The sequence below is a fragment of the Aulonocara stuartgranti genome, assembly GCF_965226115.1.
Source record: "Aulonocara stuartgranti genome assembly, chromosome: 6".
In the NCBI taxonomy this organism is placed as follows: domain Eukaryota; kingdom Metazoa; phylum Chordata; class Actinopteri; order Cichliformes; family Cichlidae; genus Aulonocara; species Aulonocara stuartgranti.
The window spans coordinates 22,245,512-22,273,391 of NC_138944.1; the positions used below are offsets into that span (position 1 = coordinate 22,245,512).

General features: G+C 37.5%; 1 long non-coding RNA gene across 1 annotated transcript; it reads right to left on the bottom strand.

Annotated features, from left to right (window-relative positions):
- Nucleotides 1-155: 155 nt before the first annotated feature.
- On the bottom strand, nucleotides 156-27,377 carry LOC309707873. Its single transcript, XR_014277109.1, has 4 exons — nucleotides 27,337-27,377; nucleotides 1,361-1,588; nucleotides 974-1,127; nucleotides 156-475 (listed from the first exon to the last, which is right to left on the bottom strand). It is a non-coding gene; the product is annotated as an uncharacterized lncRNA (long non-coding RNA).
- Nucleotides 27,378-27,880: the final 503 nt, after the last annotated feature.

The following is a 27,880-nucleotide window of genomic DNA, read 5'->3' on the forward strand; positions in this document are numbered from 1 at the left end:
AGAAACATCAGGACTTAGATGAGTGGCAAGTAGAGTATGAGAGCTACAAGCAAAAACTAAATGTGTACTACAGTGCACATAAATGAAGTATTGGGTCTCAGGAGGTTCCTTTTAAAAGATACAAACATGTACAAAACACATACCTGTAGGATGTGCTGGATAAACTTGGCTGGGTAGGTCCATTGGACACACTGGAGGTGTTACTAGAGAAGACACGTGTGTCACCAGTAACACTGGCAGAAGAACCCACTGATAAGGCAGGTGTGTGAGGCAGATGTTCCACTGGAGTAAGGCTCATCCTCATCAGTAGCAACGACAGCAGGATTGGTGGACATTGTGAGGGTGTCAGCAGAGATGGAAGACTCAACAGTACAAACATCTTGGGTAGCGACACACCAGATGACCTCATCATCAACAGACATGGACTGTGTGTTAACAATGCGAATGGCTGAGGGAACTTCTTTAGAAATTTCAACTGTGAGAACACAAAGAACAGGAGTTTAACTTTTGAATAACATCTAATCACATATATAGCTTTTGCTTTTCATGTATTTAGGGGTACATTTCTTCCTGCTCAAAATATTAAACTAAATTTAAATATGATTTTAACAACACTTAACTAAAGACACAATGCCTAAGATGACTAAGTAACAGACACTGAACCAACTTAATTTCCAGTTTATTTGGAGCGACTTTTAGATAGGAATATTTAACGCATTTGTCAGAATTCAACGTTTCTGTGTGGTTATGGCTACTCTCTCCATCAGAATATGTCTGTAAATTAAAACAGATAATACATTTCATTATACTGACAACAAAATGTCATAATAAATATTAGTAATATGTTTATGTTTTATGTATTAAAACATAATACAAGTGACAATGTTTAAGGGAGTTTAAAATCCATCTTTGCCTTTTTCACTCTCATTTTATGAACATACATACATTTGCTGAAATGATCAGGATTACTTACTGATTCATTGTCCTCACATAAGATGACTTTGTCAGGTTTGACATAAATTGACTTCTGACGAAACAGTTTTTTCACAAGGTCTCCATTCAAAGTCTGTTTGGAAGAGAGTGATGGCTTAACTAGTTTGGTGTGGCATGCCAGCAAAATCTGTAGCCTAGGGGAGGAAGAAAACATAGTGTATATGAAATTTTTGTTAAGGCTAACAGACTACAATACAATACAATACATTAAAAGGCTTAATTTTTGTTAACTCTAAAAGATATCAATCCAGTCATCTGATCGGTGCTCCCAGATCCTTTTTGGAAATACCCAAAGTTGACCTTTAATAGTATAATAATCTACGTAACAAAAAAAATTATTTTTTATAAAAAAGGATCTAATGCTTACCTGCATCCTTCAACAACTGGCTAGAAGGCAGTCCTTATCGCCTGCATTACTTTGTCTGAGTCCCAGTCACAGCTAAACTCCAGTGCAGATTTTATATGTCCATTTTCAAAAAGCCAAGCTTTTTTGTTACGCCTTGGCACATGTGTAGTTAGATGGTCTGGCAAGAGAATCACTTCTTTGGTGAAAGACTGAGCCACAGAATATGACCTGCTTAGCTGTGCTGGAAATCTAATGGAGGATAAAGGTAAAGTAAACATTTCTGCATGTAATATACTCACACTTCTCTGATCAATGAAGTACATTTAATTAAAAAAAATACACCATGCTGTCCACATGTCTAATCTGCATTAATAAACACCCTCTAGCCCCATGGTAGCTAGGATAGGCTCTTGGAATCCTGAATTGGATAAGTGGAAGAGAATGGATGGATGAATGGATGGATAGATGATGGAAGATAGTGGGATGGATGGGTGGAGAAAAACATTTCTTAAATTCACGGAGTACTTTTTGTTGCTTTAAAAAAAGTTTCATTAAATTATATACTGCCAAAAACTATGTACTGTAACAACTGATGTGCTTTGCTTTTACACAATGTTTGCAGATTCTTGAGCATGAATGACCTGTTTAAGTTAAATTAGAATTAAGTCCAGACTTTGACTACGGCAGTTCAAAACCTTAATGCAGCCCCAGACCATCACACTACCTCCATCTTGTTTGGCTGTGGCTGATGTTCTTAACAGGACACAAACTATCCAAAAAATTCAACTTCTGTCTCGTCAGTCCACAGAATATTTCCCCAAAAGTCTTGGGGATCATCAGGATGATTTTTGGCAAATGTTAGTCGAGCTTTTGTGTACTTTTTGGTCAGCTGTGGCTTTTGCCTTGAAACTCTCCCATAGATATCATTTTTTATCATTTTTATTGTTGACACATAGGTTTAGATAGCTTTTTTTCCTAAAAAAAAAAAAAAACCACCAACAACAACTAAGAAATCAGGAAGGGACAAATTCTTTTCATTGCACTGCATGTATCCAGATAAATGATAGGGTTATTGAGAGGGTTCACACTGATTGATTTTTTTAGTTCTAAAGAGGCATATTGGCAAATCAGCAAAGGAATTATCTAAATATGCTATGCTTATTTTTCAAATTGAGAGATTTTCTCCCACATGTAGCTCTTCTAACCTTGTACCAGTCTCTGTTTGAGACTCACTTAAACTATTTTAATCTTATATGATGCAATACCTTTCCTAGTTGCGTATCTTGACAGATTACAAACTTTATAAAGGAAAGTTCAAGTCACAGCGCTGAATTGATGCTTTTGAATCCTCATTACACGGAGTGCCAACTCTTTATTGAGCACAATTGCAATGTATATACAAAAATCACAAAAAAAATTTAACCATTTTATTCCTAACAATGCATTTGTGAATTAAAACAGAGATTCACTTCAATTAGGAAAGTGCTACATCACTGGTTGAACTAGATTACTCAGATAAACTTTTTACAGATTAGAAGTGGCTCTTCTCTCTATGGTTGGGGTTGTATTTATGGTTTAATTAATTGAGTTACAGTATCTCTCAAATTAATGTTTGACTATTAGGCTAAATACCAATGCCTAGAACACTGATAAACCTCTGCTGATACAGTCTGAGAGTGTTTACTTTTGGGGCCAAAAAAAGGACTGGATTGACAATTAAACCTTCAGGTCCCCGGCTTCAATCCATCCCATGCATCTCAATTAAGAGAAGAATCTGTTAATAGAGGTGAATAAGCTTTGCTTGTCATATCAACAAAGAAAGGGTAGAAACCATCATTCTGGACTATCTGTATTCAGAGGCATAGTGAAAGAACTCAGGGCAGTGATTCACCCAGGATCAGACCAAAAGTGCAGAAATGCATTCATTATGGTAGATTATGTTGGGCAGAAGGCCAAGGGCTTTTTATGGGTCCTTGCCTATGGCTGGCAGATATATTGTTGGGATACAGAACAGCCAACAATGGCCTATGGGCCCGTAGATGTCACAAACACAGGGGACCTTGGTATATTTTCTTTACACTGCATTTTATTTCAAGACCCATGAGCTCCTGTGATGGGTGGATGTGGTTACTGTTGGCAGGAGCAACAGTGTTGAATGCTAATTGTTTTGAAGGGCACAGGATTCATTGGTTGCTATGGTAACAACGAGACTGTGAACAGGAGTGCAGGAGAGAGGTGTCCAATAAAATGTAAAGACACAAAATAGATACAGACATACATAGATACATAGATAGATAGATAGATAGATATATGTATATGTGTAAAACCTGCACTACGCATTGAGTACTACATAAGAGTATTGAGAAGAAAATAAACTCATAGGGACATGGAAGAGTCATGGAACCAAGTAGGGCTGCACGATTAATCGTTAGAAAATCGCGATCTCAATTCATACTTATGTGCGATCTCATTTCCAAATGACAACGATTTAAAAAAAAAAAAAAAGACGACGACGATTGTACCGCATTTTGATCTGGGACGTAATCTGCATGAAAGCAAGCGCTCACTCTTCCTGCTCAACAAATGACAAGGGCGGAGCCTTATACCACGTGATACAGAAGCTGGCTGCTAAAATTGGCAGGGAAAAAACAACGGAGAGCACGTCAGGGATGACGAGAAAGTGACTGGAGAAAATCCGTCCCGGTCAACCACCCAAACATCAATAACGGGAACCTTATACAGCGCTTCCCTATACCCGTCGAACTCCCGCAGGCACAAAGAAATTACGGAGGCTATCACTTATCACCTGACCAAAGATATGGCTCCCATCAACACTGTGCAAAACGAGGGATTTAGGAAAATGATCAACACCCTAGACAAACGCTACACAGTGCCGTCCCGCAACTATTTTTCTATTGTTGCACTACCTGCTCTATACACGCAGTGTCGAGCAACGGTGGAGACGGAATTTCAAGCAGTACAACATTTTGCGGCGACGACAAAATGTGAGACATTTGTTGTTTTTATGTTTATTTATTGTTTTTATATTCAGTCTCAACTGTTACGAAGTTGATGTGTAGTTAATAAGTGCAATAAATATTTATACTGGAAAAGAAAATTGTGAGAGAATCGTGATCTCAATTCTAAGCAAAAAAATCGTGATTCTCATTTTATGCAAAATCGTGCAGCCCTAGAACCAAGCACTCATTATGTCATAGTTAAGTGTTCACTGTTATCATATTAGATAAAGGAATCCTGAACGTATATCTCTACAGTTTTGTTGGAAAGTTGTTGTGATATGGTGAAGAATAAAATACATAAAATAAACATAACATAATGAGAGCCTTTATAAAGTAAGAATTTAATGGTCTCTGAAGATTAAAAGGTCAAAGCTAATGTAGGAACTTGAAACCTGATTCTTACAACTGGGTAATAGGCAGTGGCTGATATTTCTTTACATGTTGCTAATTCTCCAGAAACTACTTTTACAATAATATAAAGCACTTTAAAATAAATATTAGCACAAACCACTTTCTGGAGATTTCTTTACACTGTATATATCAAATAGAAGCTACCTGGTGACTCTTGATGTCTTTCTTATGTACAGGAATCAGTACTCAAGAACACATGTCAAACATTTCAGTCTGGCTCAAATGCAAATTTGCTGACAACTTGTTATATCAGTTAAAACACTAAAATACGCTACTGATCACATCTCAAAAATTACTGTTACATTGAGAGAAATGATTGTGTCAAATTATCCCGATGTTTTAAACATTATTTCTATTTTGATTGGAGAAGCATGTCTGCAGTAAGAATCATTAACTTTGCCCTTCCAGACTTTTTTCCTAGTGATACAGACGAAGTGTTTTAAATTAGAAGAGAAGGGAACTGGTAATCTGGCTCGATGCCTGTGCAGCTTAGTGGCAATCCCACTTGATATAATTCAAGGCACTACCAGCTGACTACTCCCTGGAATTTGGAAGATTTGTTGAAGATCACTGACTAATTTCAAAGCCATCAGAAGCACTTCAAACTTTGTTTCAGCAAGTAACTGGAAGCCAGTGTAAAGATTTTAAAACATGAGTAATCCTCATTGGCTACAAAATCTGATGAAACTGATTTCAGTCACTTATGTTACAGCGATGTTCATTCTCTCTTCTCGTTGGTATTTGTATATGAGTTTTGCTCATTATTGTAAGACATTTTAATTTGAAACAAATTTAATTGCTTGCAGCTTTTTATTTGCTCCAAGCATTGGCTGAGTTAGTATATGGAAATATAGTTGGATAAGTGCTGAATAAAATGTGAATGTCTTCAGCATAATTGAGAAAAGTAATGCCTAGAGGATGCATGTATAAATCAAATAAACTAGGCCTACACTCTAGAGTCAAAACTTGGGGGACTCCACCTGCCAGGCTAAACTACTCAAATGCATGGCCACCAAAAAAAACACAACCTACCCCCTGAAGATTGAGGTTAGAGGACAGACATGTGTACCACCCACTTTCCACCATCTCATAAAGTATTTTATGGCCCATAGTATCAACAGCTGCACTAAGGGATGCCACTATAGCTCACATAGTTGAGCTGGTGTGCCATCCACCATGGGCTAGAGTCCTTGCAGGAGGGTCTTGAATTCAAGTCTGTTCTTGGTTGCGTTTTGCGTGTCATCCATCCGTACTTCATTTTTCTGCCTTCTCTTCACTCTGCTGTCTAGTATATTATAAAAGGCTGAAAAGAAGTGACACCAAGTTTACTACTCAGGATTCAGACAAATGCCAACAAATGGCTTTATTGTTGCCCTGTTAGTGCTGTGATGTCTGAATTTGTGTTCTCAGTTTCTCCAGTTAAGATAAGATATGAAGCTGGTCAATACTGTAGATATTTCACATTGAATGATGTAAATGGTTCTTTAAAAGATTTTTTTTGAAAACTAAATAAGAGGAGAAAACTGCAGACAAAACTGTGCATAGTCAGTTCCAGGCTATTGAAAAGAGTTTGGTAAAACATTGGTCGGCAGTTTGGTGTTGAAAAAAACAAGTGGATGAACAGGGTACTTCACAACATCCTCCAGAGTCTGAGTATTTATAACAGTGAATGCAGATAATCTAGTTAAATTGCTTCTGTGCAGCTGTGGCTTGTGCTTTTGGAAGTCAGGAGGTAACTGTTTTTGAAGGTCAGTTAGCATCTCAAAAAGACATGCTGATATTTTTGGTGACAATAATAAAAAGATTATCCCCACTCCACACCCAACCACCACCTGCAGAAAGTGAGGATGATGTCCATCAAAATATAGAAATTATGTGTCTCCATTTACAAGACAAAATTACAAATTAGAAAAAAAATACACAGAAGTTGTTAAGATAACACTCATATCTTACACAGTGAAAGAAATATACAAATCTAGGGCAGAATTCCTTTGCAGCTTGTTTTGTTTTTTCATTAGTGTAAATGTTAAAATAAAGCTGCTGAGTGAAACTGAGAAACTTTGACATGGACCTTAAGAGTAATTTAATTAACAAACATTTCTGAGATATCTCTCAACTTTGCAAAGACATTCAAATGAGCCAAAATCCCCATATGATAACCTTTGGTGAAACGTGTGGGTGGAAAATCCTTTGAAAGTACCACAGAATTTATCGGATAAAATAAATTAAATGTCAATGTTATTATTGTACGGCTGGAAACAGTGGGGTTGTCCAAATTCAGAGGCTGCATCCTCCTGAGGACCCGGCCTTTGCGGTCTAAGTGGGCCGGGTCCTCCGAAAGCCGGGTAGGCCGGAAGTGAGCGACTGTAAAATTGGACAGTCTAGCCTTCAGAATAACATCACAAGCTCTCTCGGTGGAGTGAAACTCTGCCATCTGCTCCTTGCTATCTAAAATATAACCGGACGCTGGCGTAAATTCTCGACCATCTCACACTTCCATTTAATCAGTTTTCTGTTTGACGTTTATTCAGCTGTGTGAAAACCCCAGGGGAACCCTCCTGAGGGATTAATAAAGTTTTGTTTAATCTAATCTAATAACTTTAATCTCAGCCAAACCGATTTACTCACCAACAAATAAAACACTGAAAAAAGCCAAACAATAACATTTTTAAGTTATCTAAGTGACTTATATATCATGTTTAACTTGAGTAGTGAAAGACTGCGGTGGTTTGAAAATGATGTGCTGGGAGTTTGCTGTTCTTGCCGGCTCAGATATTTGAAGTTTATACAGCTACATTCTCGCCTAAAAAAATTTGTTAAAAGTTTATTTTGCGACCCAGAAAGAGTAATAATTAAAGTAATATTAAATAAGTAATATTAAAACTAAGTAGCTGCCGCCATTGTTGGAAACTGGAATTGCCTGGGCCACGCTATGAATTCTGGGATATGGTTTTTCAATTTTGTTGTCCGGGTGGAAAATCGGGAGAAATTCGGGAGGGTTGGCAGGTATGTTCTTAAGGGAGAGAGGGCGATAAGGCTGAGGTATGCCAAATTACACAAGAACTAGATTAAACAAAAATATGCATGAAGGAGGTCACGAGAGAGGTACAAAAGGGAAGTGGTTACATTCTTCTCTAAAAAATGCTGGAGACTCTGCCATAGTTTGGGACTGCATTTCAGCCAATGTTGTAAGAGATCAAGTCAGAATTGATGGAATCATGAATGGAGAAATGTATCAGATTTTGATCCATCATGCCATCTAGAATGTACCTGATTTGCAGTAGCTTGATATTTCAGAATGACAATGATCCCAAACACACTGTCAGTCCAGTAAAAGCATACATGCATAGAAAAAGACACAGTGGAACACTATCAGTTGTGGACTGGCCTTCCCAGACCTCAGATATCAACATTATTGAAGGTGTCTGTACTGTTCTTTCTATGTGTTGAACTCCCTGAGCATGAACATAGATAAACAGCCAACCAAACTCCTTTTCAAGAGCCAGGAAGGTGAGTGTACTTGCTCCCTGGCTTTGTACGCAGCAATCACATTGAACTGACATCAATGAACTGGAGTGAAACTAGAAAAACACGTAAAAAAAACTCTTAATGGATTGTCATATAATCAGCAGGTAAGTATAGTTAGGCACTATCATTGGAGACTACAAAATAAGTATCCTGTAGATTTACAATCTGCTATTAATACAACGAAAAATAATCAGGTAGTGGGTAAGCGTACACTTGTATCATTAGCTCAGAGGCCACGACCTATAACTACTACACTTCATAAAAGGTACAAAATAATGTCACAAAACACTGTATTATTAATTGCCTAATATACAAAGAACTGACAGAACTTACAACCATTGCTTTCTGAAGGACTTCTCTGAAGGATTATTTTGGATTCAACACAAATGATTTCAAAGGTGTAGCCATGCTTTTTCCACTGTTCTCTGCACTTCCTGTTTCCTGTCTATCCAAATGTCAAAGAAAAGGCTTCACAATTTTCTGATGTATAACAATCGAAATACAATTTCCATGGCTACTTATTTGTCTCACTAGCATATAAACATATTCAAGACAGAACAGCAACATTATTAATGGAACAAAAGGCAGCCAACATCCAAAGAAGAACTCTGATATGTCCTTCAAGAAGACTGGAGTACTCGTGATGAGTGCTCAAAGAAATTATGAGAAAGCTTGCCTAAGAAGGCTCAGGCTATGTCGAAAAATAAAGGTGGTCATGAAACCTCATTAGAACTGTACAAACTTGTGTTTGTTTTGTTTTGTTTTATACACTGTATATACATGTATATTTGCATAAGTTTCAAAAAATAGCTGCATCTATTTAAAAAAAAAGAGGAGTGGCTCACTGTGCTGGAAATGTAAAAATACAGGGAAGATCGATAGAAGTGCATGCAGGATGTTTTAATCTTCTAAAACAGAGAAGGAAAGCATCCGAGTTGATGAAAGTTTTACATTTTTTATTCATATCTATTCATTCATCATTCTCCCATGAAGCCTTTGTCAAAGATTTTGCCAGATTTTTTCCACTTTGATCTTTTATCACTGTGCGGCAGCCAAATTTTAATTCTAAAATTAACAAGTAACTAATGACGTACGTAATGTTTCAAAAACATTTCATTTTTTTTTCATTTTTTTATGTCTTATACATAAGATGTCAGTGCTGCTCCAAATATGAGCATTTTTTTTCAGCGTCCATGTGCTTAAAAGCATATTTACAATAACATTTATTTTCTTTTCCATAATGTTTTTTCTCTTTTTGTTTATTTTATGTTTTTGACCATCCCACATCTACTTTTAGATACTTACTTTTTGGTTATTTGTTTGAAAAATAAAAACAGCATGGATTGGGGACCTACCTACAGCCTCAGAAATAAAGCTGCAAGTGGATGGCATTTTCTTTTCAAATTCACAAAAAGAAAAAGGAAATCTGCAGAGGCAATGATTGGCAGCATTCATCATGGGCTGTCAAAAGGAGACTGCATTATTAAAAGAGTTAGGGATTTAAACTTTCTTCATTTTCTTCAGAGTTTTACAGAGAAATGCAACAAAATATAGAGTAATACTACAGAGTCTGTTGAACTGATATTACAACTGCTGCACAGCCAGCCAGGTTCCCTTAGTCATTTTTGTGTTTTCAAAGTGCTGTTTTTTTTTCTTGCATATCATTTCATGCCAAGTAATACCTACAGACTTTGTTCATTAACCTCTGCCTAGAGAATACAGTCACCCTAACCCTGACCAAGTTGGTGAACTTACTGCTTGTAAATACTCTCAGTGTTTAGACAGCTGACATTAGTGTTTGATGAAGAGGCGCGATAACCCGAAATACACGCACAGAGAGGCGTAAAACCAGTGTCAAACCTGAAGTGTGCGGGACTAGATATAAATCCCTGAGCTCATCTGCTTTTGGTTTCATTTGTTTCTTTGCTTTTAAAATTTTTATCTTTTAACATTGCCATGTGGGGAAATATGAAAACCACCTGGAAACAGAACAATTGCAAGACATGAGGCCTGCTTATCTACTAAGCCAATGTCTTGTAAAAAAAAAAAAAAAGGATGCATGCAATGTTCATGCTTGCTCTAAAGAATAAACAAAATCAGTCCAGACCTCTAAATTCAAAAATATTTAACACTTTCAGTGTGAAAGTGTTATCTGCATAATTTAAAATTTCAGAAGTCAGTATTTTAAAAGTGACTGCATATTTTTATTACAACACACTCTTTTTACATATCCACAAAACTATCCCTACTAAGGCAGCGGTACATTCTACAGGGATTGACCCAGTAAGCAAGCACCGGAGCTAAACTATCAAAGGGCGTAATATTGATAATCTACATTACTGGCTCTGCTCTTAGTAATAATGTATTTAGAATTTATGAATTATGTTCACTAAAACTATTTTCATAGAGAGACCTCTTTAAGCCTGTTTGTGATTGGCAGGGGTAGGCGTCTCTCTTATATGTTGCACCCCGTCACAGAGAGACTGTGTTAGTGACAAGTACAGAAGTGTATTTGGCTTCGCTAAAGTTGATGCTAACGCCGCTCAACACACAACACCCCAAGGGCAATCTGTTGACTGCCTAGGTTGTAGTTAATCTCTTATTCTCTCAAGGATGTCATACACGGTGCAGGCCTAAGTGGAGTTAAATATATGATTAATGACTGTGGCAAAAGTTTTAGGCAAGTGTGAAAAAATGTTGTAAACAAAGAATGCTTTCAGAAATAGAAATGTTAATCATTATTTGTCATCAATCAACAAAATGCAGTGTATGAACGAAAGAGAAATCTAAATAAAATCAATATTTGCTGTGACCACCCTTTGCCTTCAAAACAGCATCAATCCTTCTAGGTACACTTGCACTTAGTTTTTGAAGGAACTTGGCTGGTAGGCTGTTCTGAACATAATGGAGAACTAACCACAGATCTTCTGTGGATGTCGGCTTCCTCACATACTTCTGTCTCTTCATGTAATCTCAGACAACCTCGATAATGTTGAGATCAGGGCTCTATTGGCCCATACCATCACTTCCAGTACTTCTTGTTCTTCTTTACACTGAAGATAAGATAAGATAAGATAAGATAAGATAAGATAAGATAAGATAACCTTTATTAGTCCCACACGTGGGAAATTTGTTTTGTCACAGCAGGAAGTGGACAGTGCAAAAGTTATGACGCAAAAATTAGAATACAATAAGAATAAATACAGTACACAGCTGTACAGAATAGAATAAAATAATATACTATATACAGTAGAATAAAATAGAATAAAAATATACAATAAGATAAAAATAGAATACGAATGCTATATACAACTGAGTACAAATACAACGATGCCAGGAAAGATTATTGCACTTAGTGTTATTGCACATGTGTGGATGTGTGTGTTTGTTCAGTTAAAGTCTTTATTATGGAGTCTGACAGCAGTGGGGAGGAAAGACCTGCGAAATCTCTCCGTCCCACACCGTGGGTGCCGCAGTCTCCCACTGAAGGAGCTGCTCAGTGCTGTCACAGTCTGCTGCATGGGGTGGGAGACGTTGTCCAACAGGGATGACAGCTTAGCCGCCATTCTCCTGTCACTCACCACCTCCACTGGGTCCAGAGGGCATCCTAGAACAGAGCTGGCCCTTCGGATCACCCTGTTCAGTCTCTTCCTGTCCCCAGCAGAGATGCTGCCGCCCCAGCAGACCACACCATAAAAGATAGCAGAAGCCACCACAGAGTCATAGAAGGTCTTCAGGAGTGGGCCCTCCACCCCAAACGACCTGAGTCTCCGCAGCAGGTACAACCTGCTCTGCCCTTTCCTGTAGAGGGCGTCTGAGTTATGAGTCCAGTCCAGTCTGTTGTTCAGATGAACACCAAGGTACCTGTAGCTGTCCACAGCCTCAATGTCCATACCCTGGATGTTCAGTGGTTGCAGTGGAGAATGCTTGTGCCTGCGGAAGTCTACCACCAGCTCCTTGGTTTTACTGGCGTTGATCTGGAGGTAGTTCAGCTGGCACCAGTCCACAAAGTCTTGAGTCAGTCCTCTGTACTCCTTGTCGTCCCCATCAGTGATGAGGCCGACTATTGCAGAGTCATCAGAGAACTTCTGCAGGAAGCACTGGGTGGAATTGTGGGAGAAGTCTGCAGTGTAGATGGTGAAGAGGAACGGAACTCATTAAGGAACTCTTAATGACTTTGGCTGTGTGTTTGGGGTCGTTGTCCTGCTGCAGAATACATTTGGGGCCAATCATACGCCTACCTGATGGTATTGCATGATGGATAAGCATCTACCTGTATTTCTCAGCATTGAGAACACCATTAATCCTAACCAGATCTCCAACTCTGGTTAGGATTTGCAGAAATGCAGCCCCAAACATTCAAGGAACCTCCACCATTCTTCACTGTTGCCTGCAGATACTCGTTATTGTACCGCTCTCCAGCACTTCGATGAACAAACTGCCTTCTGCTACAGCCACATATTTCAAATTTTAACTCCTTAGTCCAGAGCACCTGCTGCCATTTTTCTGCACCGCAGTTCTATGTTTTCATGCATACTTGAGTTGCTTGGCCTTGTTTCCACGTCGGAGGTATGGCTTTTTGGCTGCAACTCTTCCAATGAAGACCACTTCTTGTCAGACTTCTCCAGACAGTAGTTGGGTGTACCTGGGTCCCACTGGTTTCTGCCAGTTCTGAGCTGATGGAGCTACTGGACATCTTCCGATTTCGAAGGGTAATAAGCTTGATGTGTCTTTCATCTGCTGCACTAAGTTTCCCTGGCCGACCACTGTGACTCAGATCCTCAGCATTGCCCATTTCTTTGTGCTTCTTCAAAAGACCTCGAACAGCACATCTTGAAACCCCAGTCTGTTTTGAAATCTTTGTCTGGGAGAGACCTTGCTGATGCTGTATAACTACCTTGTGTCTTGTTGCTGTGCTCAATCTTGCCATGACATAAAACTGTCTTTCACAACATCATCGGGAAAATGGTAGCAGAGTTTGGCTGTTCCTCACCCAGTTTTAAGCCTCCTACACAGATGTTTGTATTTCAGTTCATGATTGTGTTTCAACCTACGTGTGACATTGATGATCATTAGCACCTGTTTGTTATAAATGATTGATCATACACCTGACATCCTACAAAATCGCTAACTTTGTGCAAGTCTACCTATAAGAATTGATGCTGGTTTGAAGGCAAAACTTAGTAACACCAAATATTCATTTGATTTAGATTTGTAGATTTGTTCGCTCACTTTGCATTTTGTAAATTGATAAAAATAAACAATCATTATTTATATTTCTGAAAGCATTCTTTGTTTACAGTATTTTTTCACACCTGCCTAAAAGCTTTGCACGACCTTAGAAACATTTACAACATGGCTGTCAAAGCGGCTTGATTTTGTGGATCACACATCTCAGTTTAGGCACACAGGGACCAGACCAGTAAAATCACTGCACAATAACCTTTGGAGAGGAAATCCCCCCAGCAAATATAGATGTAAAGAAATACAAATAAATTATGATTTTGAATTCTTGAGAAAATCAATGCACCATCAACAGTATTTCTTGGTTTCTTTACCTTCATTCAGTCTGCTGACTCCACAAAAAATACTTTAGCATGGCTACATACCTTAACCGTCTCACTTCACTGTGTGTGAGTAAACACACACTCTGAAGTGAGTGATTCACTAGTCACACAAAAAATACATACATAAAGAAAGCTTTTCCAATGTTGCACAGCCCATTAAGCTGGATTTGATCTGTTGGCGTGCCAGTTTTAGTCCACAAGACATATTTTTGACACCCCTTGGTGTTAGAGCATCATCTCAAATAGTAAAATTTTTTAATCTGTTGTAAAATTCAGTTTCATTTTTAGAGTGCTTAGAGCAGGGACAGATTTACAAACTTAACAAAAGAACCAACAAGAGTAGTGTTTCCAGCAAATAAAACATAATCCACTGGGTCTACAGTTGAAAACACTTGCTCTTACAGCCAAAAAACAGAACATTTGGCTTGACTGAGACATTTTAGAGTTAGCAGAAACAGCAGAACTGCATGTATTAAACTGATGGACTGCAAGGCAGCTGCTCACTTGGAAATTAAGCACTAGCTGATGGCAGTACTTACTGCATTTTTACACCACGAGGAGGTTCTTTTTTTAACAGTCAAAAAAGTAAAGCAACAACTGTTTTAAGGTGTTCCAAGGTATCAGATGGCAAATCAGCCAATACTGACATTTCAGATCCAGATCCTGCTGGTTTGGGAAATGTCAACCTGACAGAAGAATTAATATATATAGGTTATTGTTTATTTATTTGTTATGTGCATTGAGCAGTATGATTGTGGCGGACAACTAAAGGTAAAATTAAAGATCCAGGGTATTTTATGTTCCAGCTTCACTATTACCTTCTCTTTTCCCTGACAATGCAACTTAACAATAGGTGTGCAGATGGCAGAAGGCCTGCACTGTCAAAGTGATGGGATCATGTCAGATAGATGCTGGAGATCAAAGGGTTGGTCATATGGGGCCATAATCAGTGGCACTGTGAGAAAATCTGCATAGGTAAAATCTGAAATATACCAAGATCACCTTATGAGTGCCTACAATTCTAATGAATAATTACAGCATCAGTGTGTTGACTGCATGTGGGGAACAGGGTAAAGGGTAATTTAGTCAAGCAGAGCTCCTCAGCAAGATACAAAGGACATTCACATAATGCAGATACAAATATGCTTAATGGTATAATGGCTTAAACACATTTATCCTTTAAAATTCTCTCAAGTAGTGTTTGTTTAGTTGATCTTTAGGATCCTGAGTAGATCTGTTAAATATTAATTAACATCTCAAACCCATACATATATGTGACATGTGGCATTCAGCCATCTGCTTCATGCCACAAATTGTTGCCAAAAGTAAATAAAGAAGTTGAGTTAAAAGACAGAGTTACAGATGACAAGAGGTTACCACACCAATAAAAGATGTTAAATGCGCTGCACCAGCACAAAAGCAGAAGAATGATGAAAAGGTAAGCGTCCAGAAACCACTTTAGGAAGAGGAAGAGAGATTTTTCTTTAATCCCTGTGAGGCAAAGCAACTTAATAGAAACTTCCTCTTATCAGGCATGATGCAGAGAACTTACCATTGCCTCTGCTTCACTTTGATGTGTTTTGTGTAGAGAGCTCATACTGCTTCACCACTTCCATGCACATACACAGCATTGCAACCCTTTAGTAGGCTGCACCATGCAATAGATATTTGCTGTGAAGATATGGTACTCCAAAAGTGCTGTGTTTTTTCCTCTTCCTATATTTACACAAACACAGTGTTTTGGAGTTTCAGATCAGATTCACAGACGTAGAAAACAAATGATCATCCATTATAAACAATATTTTAATATAAGAAATGTTATATTATTATTATTATAATATTAGACCACCTGTCAAAAAACACATAATTTAGAAATTGTCAAAAACTTGTTTTAAACAAAAATTATATTGTTATTTATCAGGTAAAAAGTAAATTAAATTCACATGGTTTTACCCAGATTCTAGGTGGAACAATAGTTCTCAGAAGTCAGCAATAAATCAAGCATTACACTCAACCACTAAAACTAATTATTCTGTTCAGGAATGCAAGTAAATAATTGTAATGTGGCATCTTAATTAAAAAAAAAAAAAACCCTAATAATGCACCTTAGTATTTATTTCTGCTCTTTTGTGAAACAGTAAATGTGAAAATTCGTGGCTACAACAATAATTATATTTTAGCATTTAAATATCTTTTTGAATAAAGAGCTTGTGCACACACTGGTGGATTTTATTTTTACAGAAACATCAAAAACAATTTTGATCATTAATAATACCGTTAATTGAAGACATCTGTGTCATAAACCTTACTTCTTAAATTGAGTAGTGCTCTAATGAGTTTTAAGTCCTGTATATAATCTACATATGTATACTATAATAGCTCATCCACAGACCCTGATCACATTTTTAAAGATGACTATAGCTGGGGTTCCATATTATTTTTTTGCTGTTGGGTCTGGTCATGAGTGATGAATGAATTTACTTCCATTATTATTTTACGTAGAGCTGCAGCTAAAAGAAAAACCAAAAAACTACCTACCTTCTCCATCTGACTTTTGTTTTTGTTGCTGTGATTCCCAAAAGATTGGTTAGCAGTTGTGAAGGAGACAGTTCACTTGTTTGGCAGTTCTAAAGAACAAGCCAGAGTAGTTAATTTTCTGTGTTATGATTTGTTCTTTTTAGCTCAAAAGGAACCTTGAAAAAAGGCTGTTTGTTTGTTTTTATTTCTGTAAAGAAAACTAACCCGATTACTCCAAGTTGGTCACCTCCTACAAAGAAATAATACCGTCCCTCACCTGAAAGTCCTGCCCTTTGCCACTGTGCTTGTCTGAAATGTTGCCTTTATTTCTTATCAGTCTACAATCACTGCCATGCTGAAAACTGAAACTGTTCCTAATCCAGTCCAGGTGATGAAGCTTCAGTGATCAGTAGAAGGCTCAACTAAAGAGCCAAATACCAAATCTCAGGTCCTGTATTAGGTCTTTATTAATGTTATTTATTTATTTATTTTTTCTTAGGGACATGCCTTTTAGATGCCATTTACCTACTGTCCATATTTATTAGGCCATTTCCCCTTTTTTTCTCCATTTATTGAGTTTCCACAGTTTTCTTTAAGGACACACTGCACACCATATGTTGAGATATGCTAGGCTTTTATCTAGTAACGCTTTGGGAAGCACATTGTTTGTGCAAAAATAGTATTTTGTGTCTCTCTACTTTGTTATATTTAGCATTTTTCATAGATTGAGCAAAAAAAAAAAAAAGAATAAATGATGTGTTTTTTGGGACAGGTTTGTATTAACACAGTGCCAATAGCACCAATGAGGACCAATGAGCACAACTCACCTTTGATTGTCTGTCTAACAGAGAACTATACTTAGCTGAGTTCCACTGCTTTTATTCTGGATATATACTAGAATAAAGTCATTATTAATGTGAATTTCTGTGTTGGTAGAATATACAATAGATATTACAAAAGATTTAGGCTTTTTGACAATTTATGATAGTTTCTGACTTTAGTTTCACAAACAAATTGCCTTTAATTCCCAACTTGAGTTACACCGTGAGTTGTTGCAGATCTGGTCAAGCAACCATTTCTAAGGCAATGGCTGTGCCATGGTTTCAAAACAGCAAATGCACTTTAGGTGAATTCAGGTGAAGGCAGTTATAATAAAACTATAATAAAACTTGTGTGCATTACATTTGTATAAGTGGTTCAGACAGAGCCCATAGTTTCTCTGTAACAGTAAAAATAACATCTTATTTCGTATGTTTTCTTCACGATTTTCCGACAAAAGACTTTTCAGGAAGCAAGGTGAAATGAAGCTAGTCAGAAGTAATTGGAGTTTGGGGACTTAAAGAGACAAGGATATAACACTTTTTTTCAGAATACTGAAGAACTGAGGTCCAGCATAAGATGTAAACGTTTTCAAGAAAAAAACAACAACAACAGAGTTGGAAATGAACAGAATAGATCCCCTTTGAATTTTACTTAATAGTGCATTAAATCCCTTCCTGGTTTTTGTGTATTGAGCATCTTTTCCTACAGAGGTGGCTGTATACCATGAGGATTTCACCTTGTCATAATTTAACTGAGAAAGAAATATGATACAAATCAATAAAACTAAGACGCCATTCCTCATACAGTGATTAAAATACTTGCTGGTAAGCCTGACACATGATTGCAGTGCTTATAACAGATTGTGTGAAGCGCTTTGATGAAATATTAATACAATCATAACACAATGCCTTTGTTCTCTGTGCCAACACAGAGGTGGCAAATCCTCTGCAATGATAAGAGCAATATTCTGCCATCACCATAGTGACACTAGTTTGGGTTTTAATCAAAACGTTGTGATGATCATGTAACATTAGCTGGTCCCATTAAAACAAGTAAACAAAGGCAGGAACGTTGTCTTTGTCAAAAGCACTTGTTGCTTCTGCACAGTTACACTGGGCACCTTAATTGGGTTCTACTTATGTGTCATTGTAATTTACATTACTTTATACAATCTTGTTATCATAAATGGCAGTACTGTGCAAAGATAATTATGTAATTATGTTAGCTATACAATAGTTGGCCTAGCTGACTTCAAATCATTTGAGATGTCTTTTGAAACTCATATGTTCTTTTCTTAAATAATACATTTTTAAAATAATATAAACAGAAGTAACAAAAATTATCACACTTATACAATCAGGTCAATTCATCGGGAAAAAAAATAGACATTATTTTGTAGTTTTAGCTCTGCACTGTGGATATGATGTGATTGAAGAGCAGACTACCAGCTTTTAATTCAAAGGGTTTAACAAGTATTGCATGAACATTTTAGGAATTACAGCCCTTTTTACTCACAGTTCCCCATTTTCAGAGGATCGATTTAATTGGACAGTTGACTGACAAGCAGTTTGGCTAGTTAAGGTCTGTTCCCTTGTGATTTCATCAAAAATGAAGCAGATATAATATCTGAAGTTGATTCAAAGCATTGAATTTATATTTTATAGCTTTGCAATGTGATTTTAAATATGAGGACCAAAGAGACATCAGTGCAAAGGAGAAAAGCCATCATTAGACTGAAAAATCAAACCAATGAGAGAGCGAAAAATTGAGGTGTGGCCAAATCAGTAGTTTGGTATATTCTTAAAAAGAATGAATGCACTGGTCAGCAACACCAAAAGTTAGAACACTCTCAAGAAGGTAGACATATAATTATCAAGCCCTATAATCAAGAGATGTCTTCACGAATGGAAATAAAGTGAGTTTACAACAAGGTGTAAAACACAGGTTACACGTATGAACAAGAGGGGCAGATTAAACTTGGCCGGTAACAACTATCGCATTTTCTTGTGGTTGAGGTCAATGAGATTCAGATTTTTTCCGAGACTTTTAGTAGATGCACCTGTGACATCATTTTGAAAATCCTACATCATCTAGTTCTCGAGTTATCGCATTAACAATCTTAGGTATATGTGACCTGTTATTGCTGAGGGGTTAAAAAAAACAACAACAACAGATAAACCCAAGACTTGTAGCAGAAAGACGGGAAGACAAAAAATATGGTGAAAGAGAGAAACAGCTCATGATCCAGAGCATACCACATTATCTGTCAAAAATGATGGAATCAATGTTATGGATGGGCATGTTTGGCTGCCAGTGGAACCGAGTTACTAATGTTCATTGATGATGTGACTGCTGATAGAAGCACAGGATGAATTCAGGGCTATACTCTCTGCTCAGATACAGCCAAATAGTGCAACATGGATTGGACTCTGCTTCCCAGTGCAAATGGATAATGACCAAAAGCATAGCGCAAAAGCAACTCAAGAGTTTCTTAAGGCAAAGAAATGGGATGTTCTTCAATGGCCGAGCCAGTCACCAGACTGAATGCAGAATGACCCACAAACATGCAGCTGCAGTAATGGCTTAGCAAAGCCTTGAAAGAGAGGAAACACAGTATTTGGTGATGCCCATGTGTTTGGGACTTCAAAGGGTTTTCATCAAAATATTAAAAAACAATCTCATGCCTAAATTTAAAAATGTGTTAATCTGTCCACTTAATTTGTAGCTCTAAAAATGAGGGACCGTGTATAAAAATGGCTGCAACTCCTAAAGTGCTAATGCAAAATTTTAAAAGTTTAATTATTCATTGATTTAATAAAGTTCCAACATAGTGGTGTATCAAGGTAGAGCTACAAACCACAATTTGTGTTTCTCTGTCCAAAAAGTTATGGACTTATTTGTAGATATAAAAATTATACATATTTTTTCTTTACAAAGTAAAAACAATAGAAACAGTAAAAAGAAATAATTCTAGGAAAGTGATGTATACAGTAAAGTTATACTGGACACAACACAACCATTATAACCCTGACAAAATCTTAGAACAAAGTCTGAGAAGGTGTGTTGCATTACATGTAAGTCTCAGAATGCCCTCTGTTTACAAAGACCAAGTTGATTGCATGTATGGTTTTAACTGCCCGTCAAAGTACAACTCCTTTATTCAGCTCAATGTTATGCACCTCCACAATTACCTCAATCAGCCAAACTGGTATTTTGATCAAAGTAGTACTTGTGGTTCACACAAACCTTGCTCTGATTATTTGAATTCAACAATATACACAATAATAAAAAAACTGGCATCCCGTACTAAGATGAATGTGATAGATTATCTACTGATGAATTACAAATTTCACTCACACTGCAAGATTAGAAAACAACAGTACATCACAGACTCCAGGATATTACTGAGATTATCTGTCTAGTGGAGGTACACATCACCTTGTTTTCAGACTCACATAAGCTCATCTCAGACAAATTCATATTTCAGTGAAATCTGATTTATCCCAGATGCTGCAGAACACCTAAGCCCTAGCTGGTTATTAAATACATCCTCTGTAACTGCTGCCATGTCAGCCCTTCACACTGTGAGAGTAATGGGGCAACAAAAGTGAAAAAAACAAAACAAAACCCTGAAACATTTGTTGCTTGCACAGTCTCGGTGTCTGCAAGAGGTCAAAGATTATAACACCCAAAACCTGAAAGCAAAGAGTCAAATTATCATCTTATCCTGATGTGTCACTGTCAAAAGCTGGAATCATTCATATTGAATATTCAACAAATGGGTTTATTCAGTCGAATCTTGATTTTACTGATGCTCTAGGAGAAAGTAATATATAAGAATGAAAATAAGGACAAATTACACATAAATTTAAGAGATTCAGAAGACATAAATACTTGTCAACTATGACCTGTCTCACTTAGGTTACTGAACAGCTTATTCAATACACTAAATAGTGTAGCTTGAAACAGCAAAACAACAGTTTTGAGATATTTCACAAAATAATTTTCATAGGAAAAGATATTTGAAAAATATATAAAGTAGATATGACAGCTAGAAGATATATTTAACATATTCACTGATTCTTTTTTTTTTACCTGGTACCTCTAGAACTACTGAGCACATTTCAATTTCCTATATCGTAAAATGAAAAGAAAAATTGAGCTGTTCAAAGCAGCATGACACACTATGTTGGACATTTATTTGGCTTATTACAGCCTCACCACGGCATGATGTATTGCAGCAGAGCTGTTTTGTGTCATCATTTAACCTGATCTACCAGATCAGGAAAAAGGACTACACTCTGTTAAGCCTTGTTAAGATGCCAAAAAGCAGGTCCATGTTGCATCATTCTCTTTCTCACACTACACTGCATTACAGATAAGAGTCTGTTACTGGTGCTAAGAGAGGCTAGTCAAGTGTGCTGAAATGGCAAAATCAATATTATCTTTAAATAATTGTCTGGGAACAGTAAACAGCCCTGAATATTTAGTTTCTGTCATTCTTGTATTAGGGCAAGTGAGGGTGGGAATTCATTATTACACACAGATAGCATGACACTTTCTAGAGGTTCCAAGGTTTTATAGGGTGAGTTAGTCTCCCCCACCAACCTGACATGCTGAATAAACAGTGATTTAGTCATGCTATGCACAGGGGAGGATGCACATACATGGTGCATGATTAAAGTGATGGGATCCATTTACAGTTTCAGCTTCAAGTAAAAAATTAAAAAGGTTGCATGCGAGAATATGAGAGATTGTAAGAAAATGTTAGAATGGTGTTGGGGAAGCACAACTACAAACTTTTCTCTAAAATTATATGTAAATTTTTGGGTTTGTGCACAGTTCTTGATAGACTTATTTGGTATGATTTTGCTCTGAAGGTGTTTTTGATTGATTTGTGCAATTTTTAGAGTAAATGTGTTAAAGCTGTTGAATGAGACCACTTTAAGGTCACTGCAATTTATTGAATTAAACTCACTTATGTAGAAAGGTGTGGCCCAAAAGCAAAAATCAAAATCATTATAATTTTTGGTGCTTTTTTGGTATAGATTTCATGAAGAATGCATAACAATAAAAGTATTGTTTATTTTTTGTAGTGATGTAGATATCATTGGCAGTGCTCAGATATGGGTACAGAATGCCACTAGATTGTGCCACAAGACCAGGTAATATTGAAGCAAGTAATTTTCTTTCATAAACTCTGCATTTATTGTACATTTTAACAGCACAGGACACATGTCTACAAAGATTACTTCCTGGTACAAATGTGGATAAGAAGCGAATGGGAAATGCCCTTGAATCTGATAAACCCCTTGAAATAAGTGGAACAGATTCTGTGAAGGTTTAACTGGGATGTACACCTATCGACATATTGTATTTTTCAACTGGGTGCAGCACACACTGATTATTTCACAACTCAGTGGTTATGCCGAAGCAATGTCTAATTGGCCATCTGTATTTTATATATTAGGAATTTTTTGTTATTGCTCCGTTTGTTCTATACTTTTGTTAAGAGTTCATAAGTGAATCCTCACTGAGTTTCAGACAAAAAAGATGAGCTGTCAGAAAAGGGTTACCGTAATTGTCGGGCTATAAGCCGCTACTTTTTGCACAAGCTTTGAACCCTGCGGCTTTTAGTCAGGTGCGGCTTTTCTTGTCCATGATTTTTGTCATATCGTAAGACGATTTGTTTTGTTTGTTCCGCTGTTGTACGGCACTACGTTGCCTGGCAGAAGGGCATGTGATCAGACACACAGTATCGGGGTTCAAGAGTGGTATGTTGGTCACATGTCCATCCGCCAGGCAACATAGTGCTGTACAAGTAGCGCGAAAAACAAACTTCAAAGTAGCACTACGCGTTCAGTTGGAGGCGTGGATGATGAGCGGCGATAAACTTGCGAAAAGCAAGTTATGCTCAATTCCACCGGTGGATTCTGACAGCGTGGAAAAGTGTGAAAACATCCACGATCACCAACGGATTTCAAAGGGCTGGATTGTGTCATGATGGAGAGGAGGACACCGCCACGGCCCTTCAGAGGGTGTTCGACTCTGACACTGACAACGAAGGAAAGAAGCGGAGAGTGGATGACGAAGCCATCCTGAACCTGTTCATATCCGACACTGGAGGAGAGGACTTTGGTGGTTTCAGTGCGCAGGAAGAAGAGAAAGATGGTGGTGAATGACTGACTTTTCTTCTTGTTAAAGCTGTGTCACTGCACCTGAGCCTAAAAGGTAGTCTGAATCTATTTTTCTGGTGTGCTGTAGGTTATTGTTATGTACTACATTTGTTACTCATTTATGAAGCACAGTACATGTTTCCTACTTGTAATTACCGCTATTGTACATATACCTAAAAAGTTATGCAAATATGTACCCATAACTTGTTTTTCAAAATATTAATAAAAGTGATGCGTCTCCAAACAGCCAACTCTTTCCTGACAATTCCCTTTGTGCATATTCTCTTACATATGATAAGTCAACATTGAAACACCTGCGGCTTTTAGTCAGGTGTGGCTAATGTATGTACAAAACAGGATTTTTCCCTGATTTTAGCTTGTGCGGCTAATATACAGGTGCGCTTTGTAGTCCGGGAAATACGGTACTTGAGACTGTGCATGAGCTCCCGATCTCTGGATGACTACCTTTGATTACAAGACAATTGCACAGGTCACCTTCCAAACAGTTGTGGTCTAACCTGACCTGACTGCATGTACTCTCAGACATATTGGCAAAGGTTTGCAAATAACTGCTGTCTAATTTATAACTTCTCTGTAATGGGAACGTTACATTATTATAATCTAAGTACAAAGAAGGTGTTTACTCTCACTTTACTGCAATCTTTACCCTCTATCATGTGCCCACCTGCAAACCACTTGTTTATTTTCCCATATTTTCTTGCCCTATATGCCTCACACCTGAACATCAAAGGGGCAGGACACAAGAATTAATACTTCTACATCACATTACAGTCTTCCTCTCTGAATATGATGAAACAATTTGGCTGTCAGAGGGCTTTAGAGCTCATATTTGAAAGAGGAAAATGTCTCAGAATTAGACATTTAGACAATTAGATCATTTAGAAATCAATCAGTTATGCAATCAGTTAGTGTCTATATGCAATTTTAAATGCATATAGACACTAAGGGTTTTCGGGAAGAGCCATGCTGCTCTCTGAGAGGAAGCAGGAACCATGCTCTCCTGTGTTTTAAATGCACTTTAGAACAGCACACAGCAACACTACATATTCTGGTTCTGTTAGCCGTCAGGGCTGGGGGGCTGGGAGGAGGTGCTGGCCGTTCTGATGGCTAAAGATCCAAACGGGATCAAACCAAAAAAAAAAAAAAAAAAAAGAAAGAAAAAGAAATCAATCAGTTAGAAAGCCAATGCCCAGAATTACTCTGATTCTGGAAATGCATCTCAAGATGGCCCCTTAAATTGGAATACCCAAGTAAGAGAGGGTTAACTGTTTACATAATTTGAATGGCACCAACATCCACACAAATTGCAGTGAGTCGTGTTAAAGATATCAAGTCATCATTTTTCCTGCTGATTCCTGACTCAAATCAGAAAATTATTCTGGATATGACCAATCTTAAGGGTAGAAGTATTTTCAGTGACGAGTAGAATGATGTGGACATCATGTGTCTGCACACCTACTTTGCCATCCTCATCCTTATTGGTGTCTACAGGTCAAGAGGGGTGTTGGCAGAAAGTCTGTGGCATCTATGAGAGAAAGTCTCTGAAAAGCTTAGTCTCCAGGGTCAGATTTGATGATCGGGAATCAAAACCTGTTAGAAGGCAGGGGCAGTCTGCACTGTTTGACACAAGTTGGTGGAACAGCTTCCCTGTCTTTGTGACACTGGGCCCAGTGTAACTGTGGACGAATGGCTTGTGGGGTTTAGAGCCCGCTGCCCCCTCAGTGGCAATTCCTTCAGTTTTTTTCACGTCATACACTTTGGGGCAGTAGCTTCTGAAAACAAGGATGACGATGGTTGGAACACGTATTAATGTTAATAAAGACATTGCCTCAATTCATTTTTGTGGATTTTCAGCATCAGTCATAACCAAATGACAAAAAATGAATCACACTTCTATTGTTAATTGTGTTCTGGTATAGATCAGTTTCAGTCATTAAACATATGTTTTCCCCACTGTTTGAAGCTAAAGCTAAAGACAATATATTTTAATGGTTTATGAAGTAATTTCAGACTTATTATTTAAACCCCAAATATGTCCTAGATCAATTTGAAGCAGAACATTGTTGTATAAGTTGTGAAGGCCATACAAGGGTTAATGTGAATTTTTGTGTATATAGACAGCAGCATCAGATTTGCAAGTTAGTTTTACAAATCCATACTTTATGGAGTTATTTGCCATATTATCACAAACTGATTGCACATAATTGCCAACTTGAAAGATTTAACTGCAAACTGATAACAGACTGAATTCATCTCCAACGCACCAAAGTCAGTTTAAAGACAGCGCCTGAATATGGTCCCACACCAGATCCCCCCCTCTTCAAGACAATCATTTGAAATTCAGCAAGCTGCAAAATAATTTGCTTCCTGCAGTTTCCTTGTGCCAGAGCCCTCAACTGCGGTGTTCCTAGTGTGACTGTAGCACTGTTTGACAAAACAGTAGCAACAGGCTGTAAATGTTCAAACTAAATGCGTCAGTTTAATAGCTGTTAAAGCTTATATCAAACAATCTTAACACAATGTTTGCATAAAATGAATTCAGTGGCTCAATCTTTCGTAGTAACTTAAACAATATTTAAGAAAGCACTTATTTTTAAAGGCTTAAAAATTTTCACTCACACACAATAGATTTTGTTACATGGCAATGCTATTTGAAAGTTTCCACACTAGTGCGTTTATGGAGCACACAGACGCTACAAAGTGAATTAAATAACAGAATGACTACTGTTACTGTTAGCTGTTACTATCATATTACAAATCTCAGAATGAAACAGCCAAGCCAAAACTAAGGTTGACCTTTTTGAATCAGTATGACCTCTTTCTGCAGAAGTATCAATCTCATCTCATACCACTTGCCATATGCCATTAACCCAGAATGATATGATGAAACCCTGCACAAAACAAATTACAACTGGTCATTTTCTCTGAAATGAAGCAAATGACACTACACAATAGCCACAGAGACAGACACTCAGAATGATTGCTGTTGTGTGCAATATGTATGCCAGTGACAGTTAAGCTTCTGACACTGGCTCACTTAGAATTTTTGTGATGCACAGTATGGTAGAGGTTATTCACAGCGGCGTCATCAACAAGGCAGTGGAAATGCCAGCTATAACCTTTGCACAGACCTATGCCAGAGTAGAGGTCATGCTAACATAATAGGATCTTAACATGCTTTTTGCATAATCACTAGTACAATATCCCAGGATCAAATTTATGCTGAGAGTCTACTGAGTCTGGACATGGTAACGTACAGTATCAGTGCACATATTTCAAAATGTGTCACATAGCAAATAGAATATGAGCTAATGCTAAATGATTTACTGATGTTTTTCAGTTTGATGCTGGTGAATCTGGACACACAAAACACTGCTGTCAGATACTAAAAACATTTAAGCAGAGGCTTTAGATCTTTATGAAAGAGCACACAGTCAGTACTTAAACAATATTTCGCTATTCTGGCTTGTGGTCTGTCTCTTTGAGGAGCTGACTATTTAGATTATTTATGTTTTCTTTTTTCTGGGAACAAGCCACGGCATGAAACAACAGGAGATTATTTCAAGGATTTTCATGACTTGAGAATATATTGTTAATAACAGGATGATAGTTACACTTCAATATTTGCTGAATGCAAGGACAAAGGTAATAAAGAAAGTATCTAAAATTGATTTAAAACTGTAAAAATACATCTAAGTGACAGAGTAAAAGCAGTGTGATAATGGAACTCGCATAGCTCATTCTCTGGCTGTCTTTATCAGTTCACTCTTAACACTTTTATAGTGTTTTTGGATGTAAAACAAGCAGCAGCAGACAGAAAGATACCAGCTGGTGAAAATTAAAAACACCTTAAGAGCTGTAAATTTTTGTCAGGAGACAGTGGAGATGAGACTTAGTGATAATGCTGTTGCATATCATATAGACTGCCTACTTACATATTCACCTGTTGCCTACTGCTGGTGGTCAGATGGCCCAGTGTCCGGCAGCCTCGCCTCTGTCAATGAGCCCCAGGGCAGCTGTGGCTACAATGTAGCTTGCCATCACCAGTGTGTGAATGACTGAATGCAGTGTAAAGAACTTTGAGGTCCATAGGGACCAAGTAAAGCGCTATACAAATACAGGCCATTTACATATTAACTCATATCAGTCAACAATTTATCATACATAACTTATTCTAAAAACTAGTTCTCCACTGGATATATGTCACAACAAAGCAAATGACAAATAAAAAGTAAATTGCATACTTCAGTCAAACATTCAGTCCTAGGATCAGTAGACCCCCACATGTCAAAATAAGATACTGAAGTAAATGGGAGACAAATCTGGTGGCCATGGATACATATGCTTACTCAGACACTAAGAAACAATCAAGGATTAGAAGCAGATAAATGGAGAATGAAGATACAGGCTTTTGGCTTACCGTGCAGTTAATTTATTAGGATTGGCAGATGGAAAAGATGGCATTAATGGGTTGCTATA